Genomic DNA, 9,654 nt, shown 5'->3' on the forward strand with positions numbered 1-9,654 from the left:
TGCGCCTTCATCGTCATCAGCGGCTAGCGCGGCCGCTGTGTCTCGTCGCCAAACCTGCACCCTGCACGGCTGCACCCCACTGAATCAGTTCGCAACCCGACAACCGAGTCACGGTAATAGTTTATTTGGGTTATAATTACTTAATTAGGGTGTATTTGTTTGAACTTAGGGTTGATTTTGGTTAAAATTAGGGTTGGAAATAGTATTGTAATTTAACCAAAGCGTATTGTTGTTTTGTTAGAAGTTATATCATGAAAAAGACGAAAACTCTTCATTCTTTTTACAAAAAAAAAAAATGATGATTGACAAGAGAGTAAACGCCACAAAGCTTCAACAAGTGAGTCGAACCAGCCGGTTAATTCTTCTACCAGGTACTCACCCAATCATCCTTCATTGCAATGTCATTCTTAGATCGTCTTAAGTATTTTAGGTCTTTTGTTGTTAACAAAATATGTATTTGGTTTTTTTGTAAGAACGGTCTTTTGAATGAATTAAGAAAAAATATTTATTTAGATTTTATATTGTTTGACTCGCCCCGCCCCGCCGACTCGAAAATTTTTTATTATTTGACTTTGACTCGACCCAAACCGAACTGTTGACCCGAAATTTTCTAGATCCATAACTTCGCCCCCCCCCCCCCCCCCCCGATGATTTTGGTCAAGCTTCGCCACTGCATGGGCTACTGTGGTCTCATTTCGGCCTTGGTAGTTCCGCATGCGGCATGCCATGTGCCAAACAGTTTGAGAATATATTTATGTTTTAGTGTATCTAAAATTCTTAATTAATGTATCATGTAAATTAGTATATTTTATTGTTTTGTAGGTTGAGTAGAAATTTAGGGAACTACATTGGATTACGTCCTTGACTGCACTTTTGTCACTGGACAGAGTTCACGTGGGTGAGCCACAATAAGAACTGAAGAAGGTGGGTTGCATTGAACGAGTCTTTTAAGCCTAACTAATTGTGGAGACTGATTGGTACATACTATACTCTGATCCACTTATGAACCATTGGTCTAATAGTATATAAGGAGGAGGTTGATGCAACGATTAGGTTAGCTCGTGATTTGGGGATGAATCTTAAGGACATGCATGGAAGATTTTGTTTGCAAGACTATAGAAGAAGAAGGGTTTAAAGCCCTATGTTGATCTTGTGAATTTTTTGGTTCCTTAATAGTTTGTTTGGTGTTTTTCTTTCCGCCTTTTGGCTCCGGTGGTTGCTTGTCGAGAGAAAGGGGGGGGGGGGGGTTGCTAGTTTCCCGCTAGTCTTTTTTTTTATGAAATTTGCAGATAAAAAAATTGTCCCTCATAAATGTGATGTGCTGAGTTTAAATACTTGCAAATGTAAGGTTTCTATAATTTTAGGTGGACAAATTTAATCTTCAAAAAAAAAATAATAATAATAAACATGACGATCCTAAAGAGGTAATGTGTACTCAAACACAACCAATATCCACACCCAAACAAGTTCGCAAAAAAGTAAAACAAACCACAACATTCCTGCAAGGCACGTGACACAAAGTTAGTTGGAGGACTAATTTGAGACCGAGTAAGAACCGCTTTGTCCGCCCGGGAGAAATAGCAAAGGGTGACGGGCATCATCCTCTGTCGATTTTAATTCAAAGAAAGCGCAGATAGAATAACGGGTAAGATGTTGAAACTTGTTGAGTTAAATAAAGAAAACACCTGCTTGAGAAATTAGAGATATGATTGTTCGTGCTAACAACACTCCTCATATATCCGGAGTATAGCGAAATATTCCGGTTTTTTGCATGTTTATTATTATGATTTTTGTAGTGTTCTTATTTTTAGTATTATTAGTTCTAAATAGATTGATCTTATAAACGTCCATGAATGATAAATCATAGATCGAACCGTCGAATCAGAAAAATTGGATGCTATCATATAGCCTTGTATTAGCTAAGTTCACGAGTTGGAGATAAGCGGACTCGAACCATAGAGGCCAACGATAGACAATAACTCTCCCCGAACACAGCTTGCAACTTTCATTGTATTGTGCTCTCCAAAGAGCAACTCTTCTCAAAATCTCACTCAAAAGGTTCAAAAGGTGCTAAGTTGGAATCCCATTCTAATTCTAACTAATGATTCTTGTGGTCCCGGAGGATTCAACTACAGGAGAACCAGGAACTTTCCCATTTTCCGCCGACTCTTTGGCCTTAAGAACCTTACTATCCAACCTGAGAGCGAACAGCTAATGCGTTCCACTTGTTGAGCAAGGTTCTATGGTCGGTCTGTGACCCCTGGATGCCGAAGCCGTTCTTGGGGTAATCTCGTAGTTCCTACGGGGTGGAGATGATGGGCTCGGTCCATGGATTTTCCTTCCTTTTTTCGTATTTCGCTCCAAGGGTTGAAGGGAGATAGTGCATCAAGCTGTTCACAAGGGCCAACTTGCCCTCTTCCCTAGGGATCCTCGATAAGGGAACCCTAGGAGAGCCGCCGACTCCAATTACCGTCCATGTACGATCCATACTAGATTTGACCAACTGCCCATCCTACCTCCTCTACGTTCTTGACAACCCATCTTTGTCTCAGTAGAGTCTTTCAGTGGCATGTTTCGGTCCTCTTCCCCATTACTTAGAAAAAGTGAGCCACTAGTTCAGATACAAGATACTATCATTACCGCCTAGACAATTAGACATCCAACCCGTAATCGTAACGACCCAATTGCAAGAGCAGAGCTCTACCAACTGAGCTATTTCCCCCCGAGCCAAGTGTAGCATGCATAAAGGAGTCAGACACTTCTTCTATTCTTTTCCATGGCACAGCTGGGCCATCATGGACTTGAACCAGAGACCTCGCTCGTGAAGTAAATCGTCGCACCTATGGTCCAACAAATTGGGAGAGAATGAATAGATCCTTTTTGGGAATGATTCATCCTTCCCGAACGCAACATACAACTCTCCGTTGTACTGTGCTCTGCAAGTGTGCATGTTCCCCCTCTTCCTTACCATGGCAAGTCTTTGTGAAAGAACTCCGATGAGAAGGAAAAAAAAGGCGTTAAGAGACCCTCCTGGCCTAACCCTAGACACTCTAAGATCCGTTTTCAAACATGCTCCCATTTCGAGTCAAGATATAGATAAATAGACACATCCCATTTGAATTCCGCTTTCTCCAGACCTCGAGGAAAGGCATGAAAAAAAAAGGCTCGAATGCTATGATCCCTCCATCACCCCAGAATGAAATGGGTGATCTCGTAGTTCTTAGTCTGTGAAGATGCGTTGTTAAGTGCTCCATTTTATTTTTCCATTAAGGCCGAACCTAAACTTGTGCTTGAGAGATAACTGTCCATACACTGATAAGGGATGTATGGATTCTCGAGAAGAGTAGAGCCATGGTGGCCCCCGGACCGCCCATATCCCACGAGTGAACCGAAAGTTGGATCTACATTGGATCTCACCTGAATCGCCCCATCTATCCTCCTGAGGAGAAGTTTGGTTTCAAACCCCAGTTCGAACCGGAGGAGTACACCATGTTAATGTGCCTTGAATGATCCACATCTCAGGGTCAGGCGCCAATGAGCACATTGAACTATCCATGTGGCTGATATCCCTCACAGCCCAGTCACAACGACACAATTATCAGGAGCGCGCTCTACCCACTAAGCTAATAGCTCGTCGTGCGACACCCCCCCCCCCCCCGCGCGGAGGTCCCACTATGCCAAAAGAGAGAGAAACCCCATCCCTCTCTTTCCTTTTTTTCGTCCCCATGCCACCGGGGTGGTGACATGGGGATGAAAAAAGAGGGATCCTATCAACTTGTTTCAACCTGAGATAGTAAGCACATGAGCTTGGTCTTACTTCACTATCGATAAACGATAGAAGACTACCATCTCCTAATTTAACTCAGACGTGGCTCCCTTCTTTTTGGGTGTGAAGCAGTGTCAAACTAAAAAACCCAACAAGTATTAGCTCTCCTTGAAAAGGAGGTGATCCAACCGCACCTTCCAGTACGACTACCTTGTTAAGACTTCACTCCACTCACTATCATTGCCTTCGGCATCCCCTCCTTGCGGTTTAGGTAACGACTTCGGACTGGTCAGCTCCCATATGGTGATGGGTGGTGTGTACAAGGCCCAGGAACGGATACACCGCCGTATGGCTACCAGTGATTACTAGCGATTCCGGCTTCATGCAGGCGAGTTGTAGCCTGCAATCCGAACCGAGGACGGGTTTTTGGAGTTAGCTCACCCTCGCGGGATCACGAACCTTTATCCCAGCTATTGTAGCACGTGTGTCGCCCAGGGCATGAGGGGTATGATGACTTGACGTCATCCTCACGGCTTATCACCGACAGTCTGTTCATGTTTCCAAACTCAATGATGGCAACTAAACACGAGCGTTGCTCTCGTTGCGGGAATTAACCCAACACCCTAGGAACGAGCTGACGACAACCATGCATCACCTGTGTCCGCGTTCCCGAATGCACCCCTCTCTTTCAAGAGGATTCACGGCATGTCAATCCATGGTAAGGTTCTTCGCTTTGCATCAAATTAAACCACATGTTCCACCGCTTGTGTGGGCCCTCGTCAATTCCTTTGAGTTTTATTCTTGCGAACGTACTCCCCAGGCGGGATACTTAACACACTAGCTACAACACTGCACGAGTCGATATTCACAACGCCTAGTATCCATCGTTTACGGCTAGGACTTGTGGGGTATCTAATCCCATTCGTTCCCCTAGTTTTCATCTCTCAGTGTTAGTGTCGCCCAGCCTAGTGCTTTTGCCGTTGGTGTTCTTCCTGACCTCTATGCATTTCACCGCTCCACCAGAAATTCCCTCTGCCCCTACCGTACTCCATCTTGGTAGTTTCCACCACATGTCCAGAGTTGAGCCCTGGGATTTGACGGAGGACTTAAAAAGTGGTTTAATTTAATTATTTGTGGTTGGAGGCATAACAAAAATCAGAGAAAGATGAAGAATGTAGGTTGGGCTTACATTTGCTGTAGTTTCACAATGTAAATGCAGTTTGTATAGAAATAACTGTTTTTCAGAGTGTGCTTTTTGTTCTCTTTCGTAAGGTCGCGAAACTAGGTTAAACTAGTACACATGTTTAATGTAAATTCCCAACTATATATTTTGTTGTGCAGGCAAGATAAAAAATCACCCATGGGAATCAAAGGCAGATATACGATATGATGCGTATCAAGGCATAAAGGGTTAATTCTTTGTTGCACAACCCTTTCTCAACTCCTTGGTTTAGACAAAAACTCAAGTTCAATCCTGAGGGTAACCGGGTTTTACCGCCAGTGGGCCTTCAAGCGGGTGGGTTTTTCCCGGATCTGGAGATAACTTGGAGGCACTTAAGGGCTCCGTACGGCTGGGTTGGGTCAGCTGACGGCTTCCTTTAGCCATTGGGTCACCCTGTATGGAGTATCTATGCAATTTATGTTTGTTGGTCGTTCAAAAAAATCAATATTTTTTTTGTAATTAGTAATCATGGCTGCCACAAGTAACTCTCAATTCTTCATATATCTATATCTATACTATACATAATAAATGAGACAAATGTAACTTAAACACTTAATTTTAAAAGTTTTACAAATGCTAATGTACATATGTAAAAGAGGTAAAGTTATCTTTTAAACGCATTCTAACCTACTTACAAATTTGTCCTCTCATCTTTAACCATATTATGTTTTTAGTTTCAATATTAAACCAACTTCCCACCCCTATATTTTAAAAGGCAGTAACTTTTTCATACGTTAATATTTTTGTAAAAAAATTGCACCTTAAACAAACATTTTATTTTCTTTAATTTGAGTATGATATTGCTATAAAATTTTCAATTTAAAAACATTAATATGTTTTGTAGGGGTGTTCAATGCCAATTTGATAGTTTTTAAGTTAAATTTGTTAGACCAACCGTTATTACTGATTTTTTCGTTCAAAGCTAAAACATTAATATGGTATGGTTCCGGTTTTGGTATTACAGTTTAAGTTTTAATAATAAATTTTGTTTAAAATAATTATCAATTTAATTGTATCATCAATTCTAACTAAGTATTAACAAAGATGATACTTGAGAGTATTATAACTGGAGAATGATATACTTTAGCCACATATGGTATATTGATTGTATCACCATTGACTAAAATGTTTTGGGTCTTTTTGGAATTAATCAAATACAACAGCTATATTTGGATATTGACTTTAGTAGAGGTGGACAAATAAACCGGTTAACAGAATCGACCCGAAAACTGAACCGAAACCGAACCGACCTGAAAACCGAACCGGTTTGGAACCGATTGAAACCGTCGGTTTGAAACCGGTTTGAAATTTTCTGCATCAAAACCGATTCCGAACCGGTTAACCGAACCGAAACCGGCAAAAACCGGTCCAAACCCGAACCGAAACCGATCGTAACTAGCTAAGAAACCGGTTTCAACCCGAACTGAAACCAATCATAACCGGTTTTGACTTTTGTTGACTCCAAACCGGTTTTAACCCAAACCGGTTTTGAGTTTTAAACCGATTTATGCACCTCAACTTTAGTATTTAGAAATTACATGAAATAAAGATATTATCAAATTCTGTTTGTATTGTATCTAAACCGTTTGAAAGGACAAACACATTACTAGCAACACCAGCCCTTTGTGGTTCAACATATCAGACGGCTAATCCGATTCAATTTTCGAAACAGTGGATACAAGATGAAATAATGTGTATATGGATTAATTGGTTAATTGCTCTGACCAAATACAAATCCAGATTTGATCCTACATATCTTAATTAACAACTATTATTATAAAAATTCAAAGGAAAATTGGATTTTAATAATCCCAACTTAATGCAGTTGGCTGATAATAATCCAAACTTTGAAAGTAGCTGTCACTGGTTCCAACTTTCACACTATTTATTTTCATTGGACCTCCGTTAAAAAAAACTTAACGACGTTATGTCTTTTTCCAAATTTCAAACTGATATTTTAGGGCTTTTGATCGGAATGAGAATACGAGTCAATTGATGTAAAACTTACTTCCAAACGGTGGTCCAAACGACTAAAGGAAGCTTCAATATCGGTGTTTAAACTTTTAATTAACAAAAATCAAGCTGTTTGAAGCGTCGTTTCGAGTTAAGTTTTACATCAATCAACTCGTATTCTCATTCCGATCAAAAGCCCTAAAATATCAGTTTGAAATTTAGAAAAAAACATAACGTCGTTAAGTTTTTTTTAACGGAGGTCCAATGAAAATAAATAGTGTGAAAGTTGGGACCAGTGACAGCTACTTTCAAAGTTGGAATTATTATCAGCCAACTGCATTAAGTTGGGATTACTAAAATCCAATTTTTCAAAATCAAATAGTTTTTTGACAATGTATTTGCAAGAAAAAAGTCAGAAGATGAAAACCATGATTCCCATTGTTTAATACACTAACAATACTAACCATCTTCATTCATCCTGTGTTCTTTGCATATATATAGAATGTTAATATATCTATTGGTCTTTCATACTTTCCACTTCCACTATATCTAGAAACTAGAATGGCTTCTCATTATTTCATTTCTGCTATGCATATTCTCTTCTACATACACACACTTTCCACTTTCACCATATCTAGAGCTTCTGTTCCTTCTTCAGAAACATTCACATATGTTAATTCAGGCAAATTCGGTATATACATTGTAGAGTATGACGCAACATATCGCCCTCTTCCCACTGGTACCAGTCCATTCCAGATTTGCTTCTACAACACCACCCCTAATGCCTACACTCTAGCCTTGCGCATGGGAACTACGCGGTCCGAATCACTCAGGCGTTGGGTGTGGGAAGCTAACCGTGGCAACCCAGTCCACGAGAACGCGACTCTAACACTTAGAAAAGACGGAAACCTGGTCCTGGCAGATGTGGATGGTTGGATAGCCTGGCAAACGAATACAGCCAACAAGGGGGTCGTACATTTCGAGGTACTCCCAACAGGTAACATGGTGCTTCAAGACGCAAAAGGTAACTCCATATGGTAAAGTTTCGATTCTCCAACGGATACTCTCATGGTAGGTCAATCTCTCCGAGCTAGTGGCGTGAATAGGCTCGTGAGCCGGAGTTCAGAGACGAACAACGTCGATGGACCATATAGTTTGGTGATGGAGCTCAAAGGGCTAGCTATGTATTACAAGAGCCCTAACTCGCCCAAACCAATGCGATATTGGTCCTCTACTGAATGGTTCACAGTTGATAAGGGTAGTATGGTTAATTTAACACTTAATTCGAAACCAGATACGGATGCGGGCTATCTTTATTACTTGTCTTTTGATTACTTCACCACAAAACCCTTGTCCAACCAAGGTCGTTACATGGCCTACACAAAATATGATAATAGGTTATCGTTTCTTCGATTAGAGATAGATGGAAACCTTAGATTCTACACATATGACGACAATGTTGATGGTGGTGGTGTCGCCTGGGATTCGGTCTACACGTTTCTGGATAGGGATTCAATGGAAGGTGAGTGCCAATTACCTGAAAGATGTGGGAGATTTGGGCTGTGTGAGGATAACCAGTGTGTCGCTTGCCCGACTGTGAACGGTCTAAGTGGTTGGAGCAAAGATTGTGAGGCAAAGAAGGTGATATCTTGCAAAGCTAATGAGTTTCACTACAACAAACTTCAAGGGGTCGACCATTTCACGATCAAGTACACGACGGGAGAGGGACCGATGAAACAAAGCGACTGTGAGAGAAAATGCACGAAGGATTGCAAGTGCATGGGGTATTTCTATCACACTGGTGAATCAAGGTGTTGGATTGCTTATGATTTGAAAACATTAACGCGAGTTGGGAACTCGACTCATTTGGCTTACATCAAAACACCCAACAAATAGTATCGTAACTTTATCTTTAAGTTCTGCATATCTAAATTCATTTACTGTGGAAGTTAATAAAAATGTAGAACTAAATCGATGTGTTGTATACTGTTTAAAGTCAACTCAGTGCATTTTGAAAGATACAGTTTATGTGAAAGTTAAAAGTTTTATATAAAGTATTAGATGCTATTTCTTGGTAGGGTACAACTGTTGGAGATGTTATCAACGTTGTAGTCATCTACCTTAAGTCCTTAACTTTTATACCTGAGAAACTTTAATTTTAGATCAATAACTTTAAAACAGAAAAGTCGTTAAATCTTAATTCAAAACATTGAATCATAGGTGGAAACTAATATCATGAAAGTCTAAAATACACCATATATATTTATAACTGCACGGAAAACCGATTACAACTCCATACTATTGTGAAGAGCCAACTTTTTTCATGAGCAAATGATTCGGGTTAAAATGAGGGTGCTTTTAGGTTATTTGGGTGATGCGCTTTTAGGTAGTCCGCTAATGCAACAAGCAAACTTTAACCGTATTTATATTATATACAATGGCGAAGCTTGGGCTTCGTCACAGCGGTGACCGAAGGGACCCAAAAATTTTCGGGTCGACAAATCGGTTTGTTTCGGTGGTTCGAGTGGGAATATGAAATCTGCATATCTAATTTTTTTTTTTCATTTAAATAAAAGTACAAAAAAAACTAGATGATTTTTTAACCAACAAAGACCTATAAAATATACATAATAATGCGAGAACCGAGAGGAAATGTGAGTACCTAAGAAGAAGAATTACAAAGCAAGTCGACGACCTTTAAGATTTTTAAATT

The 9,654-nt window shown here is 40.2% G+C and overlaps 1 pseudogene; it reads left to right on the forward strand.

Annotated features, from left to right (window-relative positions):
• The first annotated feature begins 7,310 nt into the window (after nucleotides 1-7,310).
• LOC143609875 (epidermis-specific secreted glycoprotein EP1 pseudogene) lies at nucleotides 7,311-9,335 on the forward strand (annotated as a pseudogene).
• Nucleotides 9,336-9,654: the final 319 nt, after the last annotated feature.

Source organism: Bidens hawaiensis, unplaced genomic scaffold (assembly GCF_021521415.1).
Source record: "Bidens hawaiensis isolate Kalapana, Puna unplaced genomic scaffold, B.hawaiensis_p1.1 tig00017823_1, whole genome shotgun sequence".
NCBI classification, from domain to species: Eukaryota; Viridiplantae; Streptophyta; class Magnoliopsida; order Asterales; family Asteraceae; genus Bidens; species Bidens hawaiensis.